The 22,515-nt window shown below is 40.1% G+C and overlaps 1 long non-coding RNA gene across 1 annotated transcript in view; it reads left to right on the forward strand.

Annotated features, from left to right (window-relative positions):
• Nucleotides 1–210: 210 nt before the first annotated feature.
• LOC144512844 (uncharacterized) overlaps nucleotides 211–22,515 on the forward strand; it is a 33,985-nt gene continuing 11,680 nt past the window's right edge. Inside the window, exons 1-4 of the long non-coding RNA XR_013501046.1 lie at nucleotides 211–321; nucleotides 485–527; nucleotides 958–1,015; nucleotides 1,108–1,173. This is a non-coding gene — a long non-coding RNA (uncharacterized LOC144512844). The remainder of the gene's footprint in view (nucleotides 322–484; nucleotides 528–957; nucleotides 1,016–1,107; nucleotides 1,174–22,515) is intronic.

The following is a 22,515-nucleotide window of genomic DNA, read 5'->3' on the forward strand; positions in this document are numbered from 1 at the left end:
AAAAAGGAACTGTTCTTCATGCTTTCTACCACTGTTCAGACATTATTCTTATTCAAACAACAAACGTAGGCTACAGTTATATATTTATTATATATAAATAAAAAAAGTTAATACAATTTATTTTCAAAAATGTATTAACGCACCCCTCTCAATAAGGATCAAATGGTTCAGTCCGCACCTACACAGGTTTGGTAACTGCAGTGGGATTACTGTGATGCTAGGAGATAATGTAGTTAGCCCAAAACTACGTTAAAAAGTGCTACAAAAATGAAAGGAAAGAAAGAGAAAACAACTCGCAACTAAGTTTTATCAGAAGAAAATGTGAGTTTGTCAGTGTTTTAAAAGTGCTGTAAGCTAAACTATATAGAAGCTGTTATGACAAGCTGTATAAATGACAAGTAAAATAGGCGTAACGTTACAGTAACGTTAGCCTATTTTAAAGAACCCTTTCTAATGGCGGATATTTTTTTGTTTATTTTGACAGGGATGGACGTATTCCCCTAGTATTAAGTATTACGATATTTTAGGTAAGTAACAGTAGTAATTAATACCACACTATATACTAAATACTAAACTAGTATGCATAAAAAAATAATAATTTATTTTATTATTATATTAATATTGCTGATGCAAGCAGGTGTAAGAAATTCAATGTTGTAGCCAGTCAAAGTAACGGTAGAGCTAATTTGAACTGTTATGTAATGTAAATGTATTGGTGGGTAGTCTTAAAATGTACATAGTATGTTAGTGTACTGGAACTATTAAGTAGCAGGAAATGAGAATTCTCAAGTAAAGTAGGTACCTTGTAGTTCTTGTACCTAAAGCTAGTTGCATTCCACAACCGGTACTAGCAAGAAAACCACAGGTGTAACTAATAAGCTGTGTTCAATGTAGGCGCAATACCAGTATGTTGAATTCATTTCATTGGTAACGCCTATGTTTGATGTCCACCTTCAGAGAGGCCTGTGAAGTAAAATCACAAATACTACATTTGAACTACCGAGACGGGGGAGAGGTGAATACAATGTATTTGTATTAATATTCAACTTTGCTTTTTGGTATTACTTTTAAACTGTTATGTACAATCATCCTCATATTACATTACAGAAACTGCTCCAGAGTGAAGCAGCAATTTCCCATCACCTGGTGATGTTCCTGAAGACATGACACAAGGTGAGCTCATATACACACAGGTGACAGGTGTGGCTGCAATTAGGGTATCACAGGGCTCCAGACTAACTTTTTTTTTTTTTTACTAGCACTGTAGCCCTTAACTGAAAATTGTACAGGCACAGGCAGAAAATGTAGGTGCGCACATCTTAAATCGACCTCCAACGCAATGCTTCCCATTTTTTTTCCCCATTTTAACTGTACAACACATTTTAATTGAATGGTTAACTTAATAAATGGACATTCAGAAATGTAAACAAAGTATTATTACTGTCATTACAGTGCAAAAACCAAACCAAAACAAATACATTAAATGTAAACATGAGGTAAGTGGTCAGTGGTCACTTTACTGTCATTACAGCATCAGAACAGGTAACATTATTAACAGAACGAAAATATATAGTATTTATTCAAATTGAAAACTCAAGTTCTTTGTTAACATATATAAATACTCTCTCAACTCCTCCTACATCAGTCTATCTGTTTCGAAAATGCGGTTTTGTGATGAATAGTACAGGGGGGCTACTAGTCTATATCCTTGGCGTTCCACTTTCGGAGACCGTATACAAAGTGGGGGGGAAGAGAGGAGGGATAACGTTAGGCTAAGGCTAACTCCTTCTCGGCTATCACAACGCAGCATTTTCCTCGCCAATGTACGGTCTTTAGCAAACAAAATGGATAAACTTCGGCTGCGGATCACCACTCATAACTGGATTATGGACTGCAACATCATGATTTTGACGGAAACATGGTAACAACAGCGGCGTGCAACAGCATGTGCATGTGTCGCCATGGTAAACTTTTACGGACGATGAGTGTGATATCATGAAAGCGAGACACGCGAGTGTAGATGATGTTACCCCACGCAGTTGACTCATCGCTTACGAACCCTCCTCCCTCTCACACACAATGACCAACTCTTGCAGATTCGACTTCCGCCTCGTAATTGATTAAACCTAGGTTAATTGAATGCATAATCCGACTAATATTATGCACAAAATATGTACATTTTTATGTCTATAGAGCCCTAACTGTGTCGCAGTACTCATTAAATGAGAGTGAATGCTGGAAAAATACAAAATAAATAAAAAGAGATTACCGTTATTGTCAGTCTTTCATGTATTTCCATACATAAAAAAACAAAACGTTGTTCCCCAAAGTGCCAGTGATTAAAAACAATATCAGCCATGAAAACAATATAAAAACAGTAAACAGCAATAAATAATAAAACATTGAAAACTATTTAAGATTAGAAAGGATAAATGGATTTTATTTCATTCTCCTGCATGGTGCAGCGTCTTAGTCCTTACCAAATGTTCTAACAGAGGCAGACCTAACTTCCAGAAGAAAAACACACGCATCCTTTAAATATACTGTGTGTGTGTGTGTGTGTGCGTGTATTTAAAGGATGCGTGTGTTTTTCTTCTACACTCTTGGTCGCATAAAGGGACAGGAACAGACTGTGAGGCTCCGCAGTGTGTTGCGTGTGTTTCTGTCACACTTGAGTTCTGTCAAGATATCGTCTCCCGACTAACCCCAGTGACATCTCTGGCCCTCTGATCTCTAGCGTGCGTGCGTGCGTGCGTGTGTGTGTGTGTGTGTGTGAGCGCACGCACAATGCAACGTTAACTCAGCTCACGTCTCTTCTCTCTGTCTCTGAGGATACGTTTTTCTGCAGATAGGGTTAGTTTGCGGTGACAGATGACATATAAGCTGGCAAGAGATGGAGTGTATGACAGACGCAGAAAAAGAGAAGGGCGTAGCCTTCAAGCATTTCATTTCTTTCTCTCTGTGCCTGGTTAAAAACCAGTGTGGGTACATCAGACAGTTGGTCACCTTACCAGTCAACACCAGAGTCATCCTGGTATGTGTGGTAGATGATTGGCTTAGCTGTCCAGTGCACACGTAATGGCTTGGCTGAAATAGCCCATCCCTACTAGTGTCCGTGATGAATTAGTGAAGCTCAATGCTTACCTGTTCAGGAGAAAACTAGCCAACTCGGTATCTGTCTTAAAGTATTAATTGTTGTATGACCATTCTGGATTGTCTTCTTCCTGTTGTTCATGTCAGGCCTCTCATTCTGTCTCTCTCTCTCTCTGCAGTGTGTAATATCTTTAGTAATATTATAAACATAATCATATAAAAAGGATCCGTATTCTGGCTGAGCTCTGGAATTTGATATGATTGAACCATGTTTATGATCACATCCATTACCCCCACCATGACGGTTCAGCAGAATGTGTCATAGACATAAATAACAGACGAGCAGGCGTACTTTTTCGGCTCTTTAGTTTTGTGTAAATAATATACCAACAACACATATTTTATATAGTTTTGAGAAATTTAAAAAGAACTCTAGATATCTTGGCAGGGACATGGTGTATCCTGAACTCACTGGCCTGTCCCTGGCACAGGACTGGTTTTAAATAACTTCACAGAACACAATGTAACGACAGGCAGCCCTGTGCTGTAACGTTTTTCTGAAAGTTGGAATGATGAACAGTGGCAGTTAACAGTAAAGATAGTGGAGCTATGACTAGAAATAATAGTTGTAGCAGTTCAGGGCGATGCGGGGCATAGTAGGGCATAGCGGGGCGTTGTGGAGCGGTCCCGTAAATGAACGTTGTTACAGAAATTATGCTTGACATTGATAATAAAATATCGGTATTTTTGTATCTTCGATAATAACATAAAAAAAGTGACTGATTGTAGCACCCTAGTCTGATACTCTTTTACAGAGAAGACAAAGAAACCTTATATTACCAAGTCTGATTTATGGTCTAAAGGAATAGTTGGTAACACTTCATTTATAGAGGTGTGCATAAGACTGACATGACACTGTCATAACCATGACATGACACTGGTCATGAACATGAAGGAGTCTCTATGAATGTTTATGACTGTTGTCAGTAAGTGCCATTTGGTAAATTATGACGTATGCAAAGTTAGCATTATTTAAGATGACAGCTGTCGTGTCAAGGTTAGGATGGTGTCATGTCAGTCTTATGCAGACCCCTTCAAATAAAGTGTTACGAAATAGTTCGATATTTTGGAGAATACACTTTTTCGATACTACTCTCATATCTGCCTGTTTAATACGATGCTACAGCCAGCAGCCGCTTAGCTTACCATAAAGACTAGAAACTAGCTAGCTTGCCTGGCTCTGTCCAGATTTAACAGTCTGACTACCATCACCTCTCAAGCTCACTATTTAAAACGTTCTATCTCTTTTGTTTAATCGATGCAAAACATTCTCGCGGTGACAAGACTCTAGGAAGCTGAGCACAACGTTCAGTGTTATAGTCTGTGTTTGTCTTTCCAGACAGTCCACCTTAATGTCAATCTCTGTACCCTGTATCTGTTCTTGCTACTGCCTGAGATACTGCCTCTCCTTATAAAGCCATGATGCCGCATAGTGAGACACACACCAATACACACACTAGCACATCTATGTGTTGCCTGTATGTTGTTCATTGTAAGCAAACCTCATTGTGATAATTTGCGCCACATATTTCTGCAAATCATTTATATGCACTAATACATCAAATATCTTTTTGGCCCCATTTTATTTGAGCAATTTGAAGTATGAACTTCTGTTATTTTATCCTGAACTGGTTGTCCCCAAACATAACTAATGTGTGTTCTCTGGAAGGTAAAAGTTGGCCTAGATGATTGTCAGAATAATCATATTTCCAGTGAGCCTGTTTATTATCATCTTCAGCCTGCTAGGGGTTCAGGGAAGTCCTGCAGTCTGGAACTGCCTACTAACATACTGAATTTGCAGGCTTATAGGAAAGATTGACAAAGCCATCAAGCCGTAAACTGCTCAGTAGAGTTGGCTGTCAAGTAACTGGCTATCCCACTTCAAGCATCAATGACATAGATGACAGTCACAAATGAACCCATGCAAATGCCTTTTAGCATCTTTATCCATCTTTTTCCCGAAGAAACCTCTAATTCACATCTTTCCTTCTTTTTCAACCTGTTACTGACATTTGTCTTTGTGTCTCATGTGTGGAACGTGTTAAATGACTCCAACTAAGTGAAACTGAGCTAATGCAAAACAAAATCCAAACGTATAGGGAGGTAATGGGGAAAATCACAGGTTGGGTAGCTCCTGGAAATTAAACCTGCTTGAGATAAAGGAATGAAGCATGAATGGGCATGAGCCAAAAGAAATAGGACAATAAATAGACTTTTATGAGTTTATAGGTCTCATTGCCGTTCTAGCTACAGGCAGACCCTTGTAATGGCTGCTGCCCACCATCTCTAAAAGGACCCAATGAGCCAGAAAATGTTTTCAAGAGCAAAGAAGGAGCCACTTGTCCCTGTGTTACTCTCTGTATGGCAGTGTGTGTGTGTGTGTGTGTGTGTGTGTGTGTGTGTGTGTGTGTATTTTTCGGAGCGGATGGGTTTCTGTGTTTCTGTGTAGTTCAGTCTCCTGGGGGTTAAACTGAGTCCTAGAAATGTTTTCCCTCTTTCCATCCTCTTGCACTCTTTTATCCCTCCATCCACAGTGCTCTCAATCTCTCTCTCTCTCTCTCTCTCTCTCTCTCTCTCTCTGTCTCTCTCTCTCTTAGTAATAGGCAGGTATTTCTTAAGCAACTGCAGCTATCTACTCTCAGTACAACGCACAAACTCACACGCTGAAACTTTACAGATGAATTAACCATGACGTCACTGCTGTAGAAATAATAAACAGGAACAGCAGTGGCATGAAATATCTTTCTAATGATGAAATTGCCACTGCATGAGTGTAATAAATTGAGTCTATGATTGAATTAGAGCACACACACACATACACACACACACACACACACACACACACACACACACACACACACACACACACACACACACACACACACACACACACACACACACACACACACACACACACACACACACACAGATCTGCTTGGACAGTCAAAGGAACTAACAAAATGAGACTTGCTGGCTTGCATCCCTTGCTGTTTATCTATGCAACGGTCTTCACATTTGTAAATTTTACCATTTTATACTTAGTTTACATACAGATCTCAGTATTCAGTTCAAGCTGTGTGCTGCTGCTGTAATGTGTAACTTACAATATAAATAGTCCTGATGTGACAAAAACATAGTTGATAATTATTAGCATTACTAATGAGACTAGTTTTGCCTCAGAATTCCTTTTCCTCGTTTTGTGCACTGTTTAATTGAACAGTTTCATTTTGTCTTCATGTTTGTTTCATACTTGTGTCCATTAAAAAGAAGGAAATGTTTGCAGCTATGCTTGTGAAATTTGTCAGGCAAAATACACTTTACAATTTATACAATTTATACCAAATAGGTTTTCTGTTAAATACAGGCAGATATTGTGTCTGCATTGGGTCTGTTAGGGTTAAAACACAGAATCAGCACCCTGATATGTTTGAGTACTGAGCAATGGTCTACAAGCAATTCTGTAATGATGGTGGCTGTATACCCTACCATGCATTTGAATGCATGGTAGTTACGTGTGAGAAGTAAGTCACAAACAAATGAATACTGGCCTGTAGGAGCTCTAAACATGCATGGTTATAGGCACTGTTTCTTTAATTTTCACTGTTTTATGTATCAACTGTTACCAATCAAGTAAGAAGCACCTTTTCTCATGTTGAAGTAGAAATCCTCGAAGGGCTCTTTTATCCTCATCTTTCTTAGGGCATAACATTTGAAAACGTTAATGGATGATGTTAGATGAAAGATTCTGTGTCAAGAGTAATAAAATGTACTCGAAGATACAAGAGGCAAAGAATAACACTTTATTTATATAGACCCATTTTGTACAGATTCAATGTGCTTTACAGATGACTGACAAGCCAATAAGACAGTACAAATATAAACAGAGAAACAATTTGTCCCCTGCATGCACATGAAACATAGAAATGACAAAAATGAAAATAGACCAATGAAATAGAAGTCAAAAAGAAATAAAATGGATTATGGGCATTATACTTTCTTATCAAAAGCCAGCCTAAATGGGTAGTTATATGTTAATGTCAAATCTTAATAATAAAAAATGAGGTTTACCCAAGAGAAAACGAGATTTGACCCATTTAATGTTTCTTTTCTGCAAACCTGTAACAGCAAAACTAAAATCGTGTTTCTTCCAAATGGTTATACTTTAGACTGCCATATGAACCACAAGTTGAAAACCAAAAGACTGAAGCCAGCGAAACAGGGAGAGAGAGTGCAAGAAGGTCAGTTGGAGAAAGTGTTTAGTCAAAGTGATTTCCAGGAAGTAGTTTGTTCTTCTCCACTCTGCCAACGTAATCGTCTCTGGCTCGCACATTTTCCACTGCCTTGGCCAACTCTTTCTCTAACACACACACACACACACACACACACACACACACACATTCAACTGGGCGCAGATAGACAGTAACACATGTGGACACACACACACACACCAGTGGACATGCAGGCTTTTGAAACGTGCATACTAGGTCTGGCAAACTACCTCAGTCTCACACACACAACAGTCTGCTCTTAGCTACGATTGGAAGCTCTGCAGGCCTGTGTGTTTGTATGTGTGAGGAAGCTGAGCCTTTAGCCACCAGTGATGCTAGTGGCACCAAAACAATGTGGTCATTATTGGATTTGACACAAAGCCATGAGAAGAGGAAGGGCAGGCAAAACATAGAAACAGAACTCACAGAACATACAAAGTAGCTTTTACCTGCTTTTTTCTCAAAGAAATAGGATTTGACTTCTAGGGGACACAGCCGGTCTAAATATAGGAACGCAATTTTATATTATACATGGAAAAATAACATGTTTCAAACTACCGGGATTCCGTTCTGTATTTCCGTAGTGAAACACATTAATGTAAGAAAATGAAGTAGCTGCATCTTCTAGACCTTTACTAGATTAGGGTTATGATCTATTCTGAACAGTGTATTTCTATATAGGCGATTGGGTTCAACAGCAACAGGAAACAGTTTCTCAGCCTGACTACGCTCTCCTGCGCTTTCTCTCTCTCCTATTCTCAGTGGTCTTTGTTCTTTGGGGTTCCCCTCAGTAATTACTATTCTGAGTGCTGAGTGGCCCCAAAAACAACAACAGTCCACTGTGGCTGCATGTCAAGGCAGAATACTAACTTTCCTGCTCAGTGGCCTCAAAGACAAAGCCAGCCCTGTCTAATCAACCGTTTACTTCCCTGTGAGTATTTCTTGTCCTTATTTCTTGTCAGGTCTGGGAAAAGTGTAACTGGATGGCATTTTCTATATTGTGATGAAAAAGGACATTGAACCTCAAGTGAAGCAATGTTACACCTGCTAAGCAGCATGAGAGATGTTTAATTTAAAACTGATTTCAGACCTAGTCTTGTGTGCAATATTATTATTATTAAGTAAAACACAAACTTAATACCTCTGTATGTGTGGCTGTATCTTTCTAGGAACTCTCCAAGTGTTCCCTGGAAGAAACAAACCCAGTTATCATTAACCAACGTGGGTGAAACCAGATATAAGGAGCATTTCTAAATGTGGCTGAGGGAGCAAGATCTACTTTGATCACCAGCAATGCAGCAAAATGACAAATACCAGCCTTTGTTTTAAAGGGGTGATAGAATGATTATATAGGGTATTTCACACTGTTCCTTAAGGTCTCCTAATAGGGTATGTAACATTGGTTGGGCTGAAAATTGCCCGAATGCTATTTTATTAGGCCCTTAACTACCCTGTGAATATGGCTCTATTTGTAACAAGAGCTTTTCTTCCAAATATGGTAAGCTCATGAATATTCAGATGAGCTGCGCGCTGATTGGTTTGAGCGAACCCCATAGAAACACATTGGAGACTAGACAGCAGGTCTCATATTTCAGACACTGCAAAGGTATACGTTGTTTGTCGGGCTATTCCGTTATTAAATTCACTTCTGAGACTTTTTTATGCGAGAAAGCAACTATATAAAGCTCAAATATGGGCTGTTTTACGAAAATTGATGGCTAATTGCAAATTTGGTAAGACGTGTCGGACTTTAGGAGCTCCACACAGTCTGACGAGAAAACGGCAACCTCCATACCCAGTGAAAGTCACCGTTTCTCGGCTACTGGACGACCGGGGCTCGGGGCTGGCTGGCTGCCAGCTGCCGGCATAAATAGAGTATATTTACAGTTTGAATTTCGTCACGCCACTTATATAACATCTACCCCAAGGTCTTATAAAGCTAACAATGGTGTCCGATTTCAATTTAATGCATTTTTGTGAACATTAGGGATTTTGTTAGCTGCTACTGTCCCTTCAATCCTATGGGTAAAGACCGCGGCTAGCTGCAGGCCTTGGATCTCCATCAGGGTCTCGGCATTTTGTAGTCCAGTAACCCAGAACCGGTGACTTTGCGCGGGTATGGAGCGCCGTGGGCTTCCCTTCGTGACGGAGATCCAGCTAGCTCACAGTGAATGAAAGTGCAGTCTATGAAGTAGGACACGACGGGCGGCGAGGCAGCACCGGCTGCTGTCACGTAGCCTGCTGAGCTCCTGCTGAACTCCGACACATAGTCGGACAAAATTTGCAATTAGCCGTCAATTTTTGTAAAACGGCCCATATTTAACCTCTACACAGTTGATTTCTCGCATACAAAAGTCTCAGAAGTGAATTTAGTGATTAAATCGCGGACCTCTGCAGATCTGCGTGACCTAGCTAGATTCAGAAGACTAAGCTGACCTCAGGTCAGTGGTGTAGCTTATGCAAATGTTGGGGCGTGACAAAGACTAGGAGTTGAGATGCTGACGTCAACTTCCAGCTTTGTTCAGACTCGCCCTTTTTCAGCGGCAGTTTCAAATTGTGAGATTTGCAGAGGAAAGAGGTATCAATGGGATTTTGAGCTTCTATGTATGTCCTATTTACCCTCCAAACTGTCGTTATTCAACTATGACAAGGTAAAATCAGTTTTGCATTCTATCACCCCTTTAAACTTTGATATTGTTTGATTTTTTTTTTTTTTTTTATTTATGAAGGAAAAGTATTAAGACATACACTCTCTACAAGCACACTCGAGCAAATTTAGGATAAGCTGGTTGATTTACCCTTTGTGTCACCCGTTACTACATTTTTAGGATTTTACAGTGCCACGTTCATGATATGGATTTATTTCAGCAATAATATAGTAAAATAGTAACATAAGAACAATGCTAAATATTAAAAGATAATCCAATAAAGCCAATGTTTTATTTCAGGGCACCAATGATACACATATTCAGTACCTTTCACTTTGTTTTCAGTTTTCTGTTTGCAGCTGTTGTGTAACTGGCTTTAACGGTTAAGGTTTTGGAAAACCCTTCTCGTTCCTGGTAGTAGGCTGGTAAACTCGGTTAGAGGACACCGGGGGAAGAGAAAATAAGATTTAATGGCCATTTTAGCCTGGGTGAGCCCAGATGAAATAAGATTTGAGTGTAATTTCTTGATATCAATCCCAGGGCCAAAGCAGATAAGCGATCAAAGATCACAAATTACAGGAAATATAAATTCAGTGAGAAGATGATGGAGAGGAGAGAGCAGAGGGGGAGAAGACTGAATGCTACGTTATGGTGCTGTGAGTGGAAGGATTGATGTAAGGCACAGACTAATCTGCTTCAGCATTAAACTTAAAGTTAAAGTTTAGTAAAATCCACAAGCTTTTGCTCATTAAATTAATGTCATGTTAAAGCTTTATTGCTTAACTTTTTGATATTAATGACTATAGCTTTAAGTCATCTCCATTAAGTTTGGGTTCTGACCGCTGCTAAAGACCGGTATCTCTATGCGATGTGTCGCTAATCTGCTAGTGGGGCTGGGTTCGGTATTTATTACTGTAAAAGATTATTTTCATTGTTTTATCTGCAATTCATTAGTTTATACGTTTTTGCAATTAATCGGTTAATTGTTTGGTCCATAAAAAATCAAATACATCAGTCAAAATATTGCTAAAAAAAGCCAGATTTCCAGTCCAAAATAGGGCTGCAACTAATAATTACTTTCATTATTGATTAATCGATTAATTGTTTTGATAAAATGTCAAAGAATTGTATTTTTAATGTTAGAAGATACCCATCACGGTTTCATAAAGCCAAAGGTGATGTCTTGAAACTGCGTCGTTTGTCTGACAAACAGACCAAAGCCCAAATGTATTCAGTTTCCTATGAAATGAGGTAAAGAGAAGCAGCAAAAATGAACAATTGAGAAGCTGTGAGTTTTTGGCATGTTTGTACCAAAAGTAGCAAATATGTGCAGTTAATTGTAAAATGTGTGCTTTGCTGTGAAAAACTAATGGTTTCATTGTTTCATTGATCAATGGTTTCAGCTCTAAAATATATTTGTAGTTGTTTTCAGGGGAGCGATATGTGGAAAAAGCAGAGGGGGGGATGTTTTTTGATGATGCACAACAAAACAAAACGTGCAAGAATGAGAAGACGAGAAGAACGTGCAAAGAAAGAAGATCCAATGAGAAAAATATTTGAGGGGGTAGGAGGGGGTGGTCTGGTCCGGCCACAATTTTATAATGAACCAAAAATATGTTTACATCTCTTGTGTGTTCTGTGCTAATGCTTCCTACGCCACCCCGAATAAACACCAACGACGAAAGCCCGACACCGCTTTACGCGCGCACGCTCACACACAGACATGCTAGGTGACGTGCACTGTAACGTTCACGGCTCGATCCAAGACCTTATTATACATCCATGTCCCGAGACTCACTGACAACATTGTTTCTGGTAAGTAACGTTAAAACTAACGACACTATCCACTGCAGTTATCCACTAGTCAGGACACACTTTTATCATTATCAATGCACGACAGCAAACGGATAGCGTTACTGAAGAAGTTATCATTGATTATTAACATGATCATTTACTAATGACAAACGATGTATAACGTTTGTAATGTTATATCTTGTTAAATTACGTTAGCTTAGGTTAAAGGGAAGCTATGCCGATTTTCCACCGGTGTTTGTGTCTTTGCAGTGTAGGATGAACGGTGTTTGGCTTCCCCTCTTGCCCTAAACGTTAACTAACTTACATGACAAACTACATAACGTTAATCTTCTTATCGAAAATATGAGTACTGACAGTGTGCTCCAATTGCACCTTGCGCCTTAACAGGCTGCAGGTCTCTATCAATGGGTCGAGCCCAGAGGGCATTAGAGCTGTTCTTCTCAAAGCCCGGGAAGATTAAATGTCGACAATCAGAGTGCAAAGTTTGTCAAAGGGGAGGTAGGGAGAAAATAATATATCTTATTGTCCACCATGACAAGTCATCTGTGTAACTTCAGACAGTGAGCTGGATTACCTTTACTCTTTTGCCCGAGTAAAGTATATTTGTAATTTATTTTCACCATATGACATGTCAGGTATCATCCAGTAGAAACTATTTTAATTCAATAGCTGTTCATTTATTTGATCTGCTGCACACACGGATCAATAGACTTAGAATTAAAAATGATGTCTAATGGATGTTTGTTAGGTTTAAGTGATGCTTTTGACTTAAGCTGCGGATCATCTTGCCTTTGCTGTCTAACAGAATGGTCTAATAACTTGTGAGTGTAATGCTTTACTTCAGAATGATATTTTCAGCCTTTGACACTAGATTGTCAGGGGTCCGCCGTATCGGTCTCACCTTTTTTACCCATGACCTGTTTGCATGCCTAATAATGGTCTATTGTTGAAGTAGCATTAATCACTTTGAGGGGGGGGGGATACATTTTGTCCCCACTGCAGATAAAAAATAATTTAGCAGAGGCAGGGATATGTAGACCAAAAAGGGAGAAATCCCACTCACTTTTTGTTAGGTAATTGATTTTTCTTTTGTGTGGGTTTAAATAATTACACATAAGCACACACAAAGATGAGTAATAGATATTTTCCTTGTTTGTGTGGTTGTATGCTCGGCAGGCTCTCTGTCATAAATGCTCACATAGTCCCATTCATCAGGTGCTGCAGTGTGCACATTAGATACGTGTATGTTAAGAAGGATGTATGTTTATGAATAGAAATAATTATAGCAATAGATGTATAGGCCAGGTACCCTTCGGCAAAACAACTTGGCTCCCATGGACCACACACACACCTGGGCCATTTCTCTTGTGTACTGTGTGTCATGGCTACAGGGGGGGAGGGGAGACGTGATCACGCCTTGGGACAGACTCAAAACAACAGTAATTATTCTTGCTGTAATTATGAAATATAGCTATACAGCCTGAGGAGAGGAATGTGGGGAATGGAAGATGTTGCAGTAAGTAACATAATTGAAAAGGAATTAAGGGATGAAAAAAGGACGCAAGGATGCTTGGAGGCAAATGTCTGGAAAGAAAAAGGAGGAGGTGAGGATAAGAAGACAGCCTCACCTGGGGGCAAACAGATATGAGCATTACCCTTGGTGCACTTGTGACATGAAGCCACAGCTCCAGGGAGAGGCAAGAGAGCATTAGTGACAAGCCTGTTCAACCACAACCAGAGGTGTAACTTCAAATTTGTCCACGTAGAAGCAATTAAAAAAAAAATATTTCTCTCCAGACAGTGTGTTTCACTCCATGAGACCTTCGTCTTTGCCTTAATTATGAAATATGGCCTCATTAATTGTAGTACAGCTTCAGGAGAGAAAATTAAGGCGTTAGAAAGCATTGAAGCAAAGAGGCAGCGGAGGAGGAGATAGAGAGACTCAGAGGATGAAAGGAAGAAAGCAAAAAGAGGAGCAGGTGTGAATAATGTGGGCCAACAGGGGCCATTATTTATGTTGCAATGATTATATAGAGCATCTCTCATCTTCATATCTCATCTTCTAAACATAGATCCAGTGAACTGTCTAAACTAAATCATTGCACTAGATATAGTGCATTGGGGTTAACAAAAGCAATACTTATACAATATAATATTATTTGAAACCAATTTTAAATAGAACTTCTTCTACCTTATCTGTTTTTGTTGACAGGAGACTGCTAATTTAGTTTAGGACACCTTGTGTATATTATTTATCTGCTGTAGGGCTGAAACTAATGTAATCATTTTTTTATGCTGATCATATTTTAGTTAGTTTTACTTGATCATAGACCCAGAACAGTTTAAATGTTGTTAAATAGTGTAAGATACCATCAAAGTATCCCAGGCCCCAAGTTGACATATTTAAATGGCTTGTTTTGCCAAACATATTCAATATACCTATCATAGAAGAATAAGGAAATCAGCAAACAATATTAATTTTATCTTTTGACATTTCTGTGTTAGAAAACAATATTTAAACAAATAATTGATTATCAAAATGGTTGCTGATCAAAAGCTGTTGTTTATTGGCACATTCAATTACAATAGACAATCCCAAAAAACCGACCCGTTCTCACTCCCACCTCGTAAAATACTGATGCTTGGTCAGTCGCTCTCAGCGTCGACTACCGACTCAAAAATCCCCCTTTAGCGTCTGTATGGAACGCACCGGGCAGAGCAGTAGCTCGACCGCGGCGCTGTAAGATGACGTAGTATTAAGAGTGACAACGGTAGCAGTAGTAGTAGTATGAAAGACTGAAAATCCGCATGAGGAGGTTGGTTTGGGTGGTGGATGGGAGGACTTTCACCCAGGAGACCAGGGTTCGTGTCCCCGTTCTTGTCCCACGTGTCACTGAAACGCGGCTGAGTCGTCTCTGTACTCGGTCCGGTTCGGGTGGTTGATTAACGTACATTTTTGCTGATTGGCTCTCATAATGGGCCAGATGGGTGGCGCATGGCCCACCGCCATGAGTCCATTAGGGAAAGTTCAGTGGTTACTTCACAAGTCTGTAATAACAGCAGGACAGTTGAGTTTATGTTATCTAAACTGTTAAGACAGTCGTGAAGTGAGGATGACGTCAGTAGGCATCAGATAATGATAAGATATATCAGATACAATCTAATGTGAAATCAGTTAGACTAAAATGACAGAATTATTGGTTTTGGCAAGGCTAGATTAACTGAAATGTTTAATTTAATAATATAAGGATTTGGGGGCCCCAGGCAAACAGCTTCTCGCTTTACTTTTTACCCTTTCTCTGACTGGGAATGTTTGTATTGGCAGTGGTAGAAGAAGTCAACCCAAAATGTTTTTTTCTTAAGTAAAACTATTAACCATTAATAGTGAAACTGTTAATACCGCACAGTACAAGTCCTGCATTGAAGTGTTTACTTCAAGTGAAAAGATAGGCATTATATCAGCACAATGTTAACGTCTGTTTAAGGTGGAGCTTTCAACTCTAATTTAATGCTGAATGAATAATAATCCATCATATTTAAATTGTGATATTGGTGAGTAAAATCTGAATCTGCAATGTAACCAATAGGGGAAAGAGAGAAGTGGATGAGCACATAAGGAGAGACGGGGAAAAGGAGGGGATGAAGGAAAAAGGGGAAGGAGAGAATGTATTATTCTGGTTTCTAATGACTTGGTTTGGGCGCTCTGGGCGAGGAGCTGCTGCGGCTCTGTGATTATTGAAGGGATATAACATATCTCTAATCTTTTATCTATGAAAGTGCGGAGTTGTGTGTGCATGTTTGCATTACTGCATCAACTCTTCCTGAGAAATCTGTCTGAGATTTTCTTTTCTCTCATGGAAAGAGTTGTCAGACTGTCAGAGGTGGCAAAAGCATATGTATGTGTGAGAGAGAGAGAGAGAGAGAGAGAGAGAGAGACAGTTAGGAGCTCATTGAGGTTTTTTCATTTGCTTACTGTTAAGTCGGTTTGGTAATTATCATATCCACCATCTGCTACAGAGCATACAATAAGTAGGAGACAGAGCAGCACTGCCAAGAGGAGATGGAGAGAGGAAACACAATGGAGAGACATCCAGAGGGGGAAGGGAGGAATAGATGAGCGGAAAGCATGTCAGTGTGGTAGCGCATTTTTTCTACCTGTGTTTGTTTATGTATGAGTGTGGCTGCTTGCATGCATGTGTCACTGCATACATTTATGCGTGTGTGTGTGTGTGTGTGTGTGTGTGTGTGTGTGTGTGTGTGTGTGTGTGTGTGTTTGTGTGTGTCTCTGTGTGTGTGCAGCATGGTGGGTGGGTGCGGTGGGTACAGCAAAAGCTATTTATAGCAGCTGCCTCACCTAGCTGTTAGCAGTGTGTTTAATAGGAACCGAGAGGCATCATGGGAGTCACAGTAAAACGGAGCCCTGCCTCACAACGTTATGTCACAACTCACCCCACCGCTCTCCCACTGTCTTCCTCTATTCTTCCTCAGTCTGTGCTAAATTGATGAAGCTGAATAGTGAATAGTCTTTCAAACATGCCTTCAAATAGTTAGTCTCTCTGCAGTGCCACAACAACGTGTGCTTCCTGCCAAATTAAAAATCATGCCACCATTTGATAAAAGCAGACTGTCAGAAGACTTGCTTCAGAAAATGATTGGTCCCCTTTTTAGCATGGTGTAAAGACAGTGAATGATTATTTTGGGGAGGTTAAGGATTAGTGTTTGAATTACTTCATCCACAGTGTAGCTTCATTTCACTGACTTAGAGGCCTGCAGACATTTATTAGCAGTTCTAACTCTTTTAAAGTGTCCATATTATGAAAGAAACACTTTTTGTGGGATTTGGGGTGTTATTTTGTGTCTCTAGCGGTTAGCCCCCTTGTTCTCAATGGCAAAACACTGCTACAACACACACGAGTTCACCATAATCTACAAAATAACTACTTACATGTCCCTGTTCTGCAAGTATTCCACGCAAAGTTGGAAGTGTGCCCTCGTTTAGAAGAAGTCTCCCGGCTAATCCTGCCTCGTGCAGACTGAAGTTAGAGAAACAGATAGCTAGCTGATGTGATCCTTACCTAGCTACTGCGCATGTGCGAATCCCAACAAAGATGGTACAGAAGTAGGATGTCTCACTCTGGAGCTAAAATAGAGACCTGAACACACAGGGTGAAAAGAGGAGCTGCAGCAATGTGCAGTACAACAAAAATATGGTGTTTTTTGAAAATTAAACCATGTAAACCTATTCTGGTACAACCTCTAAATACAATTATGAACCTGAAAATGAGCATAATATGAGCACTTTAAGAATGTGACGGAACGTGTGGGAAATACCGTTTTTTTTCCTATTCTCGCACTGAAAACCAGACATATTTTGGGCTCTGCAAACCACAAAAGGATACCTGTGTGCCAAGCCCCTTTCTTAAATTTTAGATTCTTTATAAAGTTTTATAGGGACCGGGATCCAGAGAAAACTCAAATTAAGCAACAGTGTGCCATACAGTACAAAATGGCCAGGGCTGCCTTCCCCAGCGCTGCCATCATTTTTCACTCTGTTTCACTGGAGTTATCGCAGGAACAGAAGGCAAAGTTTAGTTTAGCAACAACTTTGTGATTACAACTAACAGTTCCTACCTGAAATTTAGGACAGAGTCCAGTGTTCATTGGTCACATGCAACGGCACAGCAATTTAAGTACCTTTCAGAGCCTTGCATTGAGGTTTTGTTCACCCGTGCAAAGTAGCAGTTACAATACATCTTATGTCTTTTAATGTGTTTTGCCTTATTCATTATCTAGCTTAACTAACATAACATAACTAAATTACTATATACCGTATTGGTTGAAGTGGACTAGATTTGTCTCACACAACTAAACGTGGGTAGATGTGAAAATCTGATTCTTTTCTTTCTTTATTTTCAAAGGTTTTTGTGATTACTGGCACTCATTGAGAATGACAGCTATTTTTAACCACTGAAAAGTAGTTTTTTTGTTGCACTTTGAATGGATTGAGTACAGAATGATTGGTGTCTCTTTGAAGCTGCTTCAAACGGCCTCAAGAGTGGACACAATACTTAAAAGGTATGATAAAGAAGCAGGCGCTACTCTTTGAATGAAAAGGACAGAATGGATTAACCAATTAGCTAAATGAATGTATTCAAATTAAAAACTACACAAACCCAAAAAAGGATTGAAAGCATTTTAATCAGTGTTGCTGACGTGAAAAACTAAAGGAAGAAGGGGTTCCTGCCAAGTGTGTCTCACTCGCAATTCTACCTCATCTGCAGATGAGTGGTTCTCAGTCATATTGGTCAAATGAGTCTCTCTTTGCAAATTGTACTGGCAACAGGTTTGTTGCTAAATTTAAAAAGTGAATTTAAAGTTGTTGGACTTGTGTGTGTGTGTGTGGGTGGCTGGGTGTCAGTTTGTATTACAAGGGGACAAAAACAACCTTGGGCACAGCAGGATGTTAGCATGGGTACAGTGTTTATCTATAGCCATATATAACTAAAGGTCAATATTGAATATTAACCATCTCATAAATGATCTCAAAGGCACCTTTTTAGTTTATGATTTCATGTAGTCAGTGGTGTGTAACCAAGTGCATTTTATCGAGTACAGTCACATTTAAGCTACTTGTTCTTGAGTATTTTCATTTTATGCTACTTTTTGTTTTACCTCAACTCACTACAATTCAAAGGGAAATGTCTTTTTACCCACTGTTTTTGAAAGCTGCTGTACAAAGATTTTTCATACAAAATGTGATGCATATTTATAGATTAAAATAACAGTATATGAAATACCCAATTACAATTGGCTCCTCCTTTACCAATTAGGACAGTAAAATGCTACTTACACATGAGTGTAATAACAATCTTTTCACATAATAAAATAACACTCACACTTTCTTACTTTTAAGTACATTTTGCTGATAATGCTTCTGTACATCTACATAAGTATATTTACAGTATGTTATTGCTACTTTTGCTTAAGTACAAGCTCTGCATACTTTTCCACCCCTGCATATAGTTTGGATGACAACTTGTAAACTGTCATGGCAGCAGAAAGGTGCAGATAAAGCTTTTATGTTATAATCTTCACACTTGTTTCTGGTGCTGATGCAAAAGAAGGTGTCTCAGACTCTTTCTCAGCCACATTTGCAACTGGAACATTTGTCTCTGATCTGGTTGAGTGTCGCACTTGTATAGGTAAGTGAACTGGGGTGTTGAAAAGTGTATCTGAAGAATCTCCACAAGACAGTTCTGCAGGCACTGTAGGAGTTGATCCACGTGCCTTCTCCATACACGATCAGCGGTTTGGACTGTAAAGGATACTGGTCCAGTTTGTGCAAAGACAGTTGCAGGAACCCACTTAGGTTCACCTCTGTAGTTCCTGGCCAACACAGATTCTTCAGAAGTGAAAACTCTCTTTGGCCTGATGTTCTCTTTTCATAATCTGCTTCTCTTGTTGCTTTTAGACAGTGTCCTTTACTGCTGATGGTTTCAAGAAATCAGAAGTGGTGTGCAGATCTCTCTTTAACATCAGACTGGCAGGAGATGTCTTTGTTGTTGCATGTGGACTGTTTTGGTAATTTTGCAGAAATTTGTGCAGTCTCTGACGCAGTGTTCCTTGAACCTTTGAAGCTTTCAGTGCCTGTTTCATTGTCTGGACCAACCTTTCTGCAAGGCCATTTGTTGCAGGATGGTATAGAGCTGACTTAATGTGTTGCACCCCATTAGCTTGCAGAAATGCATTCATTTCCTGTGAGGCAAGTTGAGGTCTATTGTCAGAGACTAGCTGTGTAGGAGATCCGAAAATACATTTCTCCTAACCTCTCTATTGTCTTCTCTGTGGTGCTTGACCTCATGTTAGCCACTTCGGGCCATTTACTGTGTGCGAAAACAGCTACAAGAAACAATCTGTCTTCGAATGGACCTGCAAAATGAATGTGCACACTAGGGTTGGGCGGTATCCAAATTTTGATATCGTCAAACCTCCCTATTTTACCGCGGTATACGGTATTACCGTGACTAATTAAAAATTATGACGTAAGGCTCAGACAGCGTCACCAAACTGTTGGCTTGTGCACCGTTCAGAAACTGAATACCAAACACTATTCAGTGTTTGGGGTGTCGGTGCGTCCACAATGGCTGTGGGTTTTGATGGTGCAGTGTGTAGCCCCTTAGCATCAACCACATGCCCCAAGTATTCCACAGGTGTTGGGAACCCGCTGAGGATTTGATCCATAGCTCGTTGGAATAGTGCCGGAGGTGATGTGATACCAAAAGGTAGTCTGCGGTATCTGAAAAGTCCTTTTTGTGTATTAATAGTCAGCATTTCACGTGACTGTTCTTCCACATGCATTTGTGAGTAAGCCTGATTGAGGTTGATTTTGCTGCATTTTTGTCCCCCACTTAGTCCAGCAAACAAGTCATCATATAGAGAAAGGGGATTCTGCTCCGCTGTTACCACAGGATTTAGTGTTACCTTAAAGTCTCCACAGGTCCAGATTCCCCCGTCCTTTTTTGGTACTGGAACGATGGGCGTGGCCCACTCCCTGGTTGTCACAGGCTCCAGAACCCCATTCTTGACCAGAGCTTCCAGGTCTGCCTCCACCTGGGGTCAGATGGCGTATGGCACTGGTCTTGCTTTCATAAACACAGGTTTACAATCAGGTTTCACATGCAGCTTTACTGTAATTTATTTCATGCTGCCTAACTCATCTCGGAAAACCTTCTCATGCTTTTCCAGTATGGCCTGCAGGCGAGTGGAACTGTGTGACAGCTTCCCTAACGTCTTGCCAGTCAAGCCGAATTTTCTTTAGCTACACATCCCCCATTATAGCAGGATCATTTTTGTTAGTAATGTAAACTGGCAGCTTGGCAGTTTGGCCATTACAGTTAACACCTCAGTCATTCCTTAATGGCAACTCAATGTCCAGTATATCCCTTAAAAACTGTGTCTGAGGATCTGAGTGGCAGATGCTTCATCTTAAATGCTGCTGTAGATTTTGTATGACACTAGCGATGCCCTTGATCCTGTGTCTATCTGCGTCTTTACAGAATGTCCTTCCAGTTGCGGTCTGGCACAGAAGCCTTATGAGCTTTCATCGGCTTTCATTATCTGCACAGTGTTTACAGTCAACCCCTCTTCCTCTGAGGAATCATTTGTTTTGTCGTTACCGTGCTTAACTGTGCGAACATGTCTTTTCTTTTTGTGTTTTACAGGGTCTTTTTTACTTTGACTTTGAGCTTTTGTCTTTGCTCTTTTTGTTCCTGCATGCCCGCTCTACATGTCCTTTTTCCCCACAGTTGTGACAGTCGGTCTCTTAACACCAACAGCCAGTTGGAAGGTGTCCTGATCTTCCACAGCGGAAACATGGTCCCTATGCAATTGCTTTGCCACTGCTGACTTTGTGAGTGAGTGAGGCTCACACAGCGAGCACATCGGCGCACCGCCGCCGTCTTTTACCTGGTCAGCGAATGCGTCAGCAGAGAAAAGCAGAATAAAATGTATTAGTCCAACAGCATGTCTTTACAGCAGCATGGCTAACACCAACAACCGAGGCCAAAGTTACCCACAATCCATTAGGCGTATCACTCTACGAATCCCACAGTAGCCCAAAATACACAAACAAAACAAAACAAGATTGTATTGGGACGTGTTAATGTAATCTCAGTGCAATGGTTGCTTTTTGTTTTTTTCCTGAGTTTAATTTAGCTGCTGCAAATCCCAACTAAACTAACGCAGGCTCCACAAAAAAATATTATGATTTTGCTTTTGTAAACTCCAGAGACCCAGACACCTAAACAACTAGCCAGTTTGTCATGTCAGTCAGACATGAAGCCTTGATTATACTCACAGTGGCGCGTGACACCGTGGCGCGGGCCTCGTAGAGCATGCACAGAGACGTTTATGCTCAGCGCATTTTTCGTTGCATTATTCTCCGAAACAACAGGGGGCGTCCAAACAAAATAATCTGTGAATAAGCAAGAAGTGCTAGAGTGGAAAGTAAAGTAGAGAGCGGAATTAAAGGAAAGCAGGCTTCCTGGCAACAGTAGTAAACACATCCATGATAAACACTGACGTACCGCCAAACATTACATTTATCTACTCTAATTATTACTGACTGCTGTTTATCTCCAAATCGAAATTACTGTCTGCCTCTAACACTGTTAAGTACACTCTTTCCATGAGGCCGTTTTTTGGCTTTGACAAAGTGATCTCTCATGCTTTTCCACACTCTCCAGCAAATGCGTTTTCTTTTCCCAGTGGGGTGGCTCTCTCTGACCACATATTTAAGTCCATTTGACTCCCTGTGGTCTGTACACGAAGAATCATACAGATGTTTGAAGATGCGAACCTGCTCGGCCAGTCTTCCCAGCCGACCATGTATTTATTGTTTTATTTCCTTACATTTGGTTTTGTGCCTCCGTTGTATTTGCCTCGGTATAAAACATTCAGCATACTGTTTAGATTATTTTATACTTGGTGCGAGTAATATATTTTCAGGCTGTGTAAAACGTTAATAAATCTGTCTAAAGCTGCTTCTCTGCGCCATTGCAGAGCCCAGCAGTAGCCCCACACACACACACACACACACACACACACACACACACACACACACACACACACAC

Source organism: Sander vitreus, chromosome 24, assembly GCF_031162955.1.
Source record: "Sander vitreus isolate 19-12246 chromosome 24, sanVit1, whole genome shotgun sequence".
In the NCBI taxonomy this organism is placed as follows: Eukaryota; Metazoa; Chordata; class Actinopteri; order Perciformes; family Percidae; genus Sander; species Sander vitreus.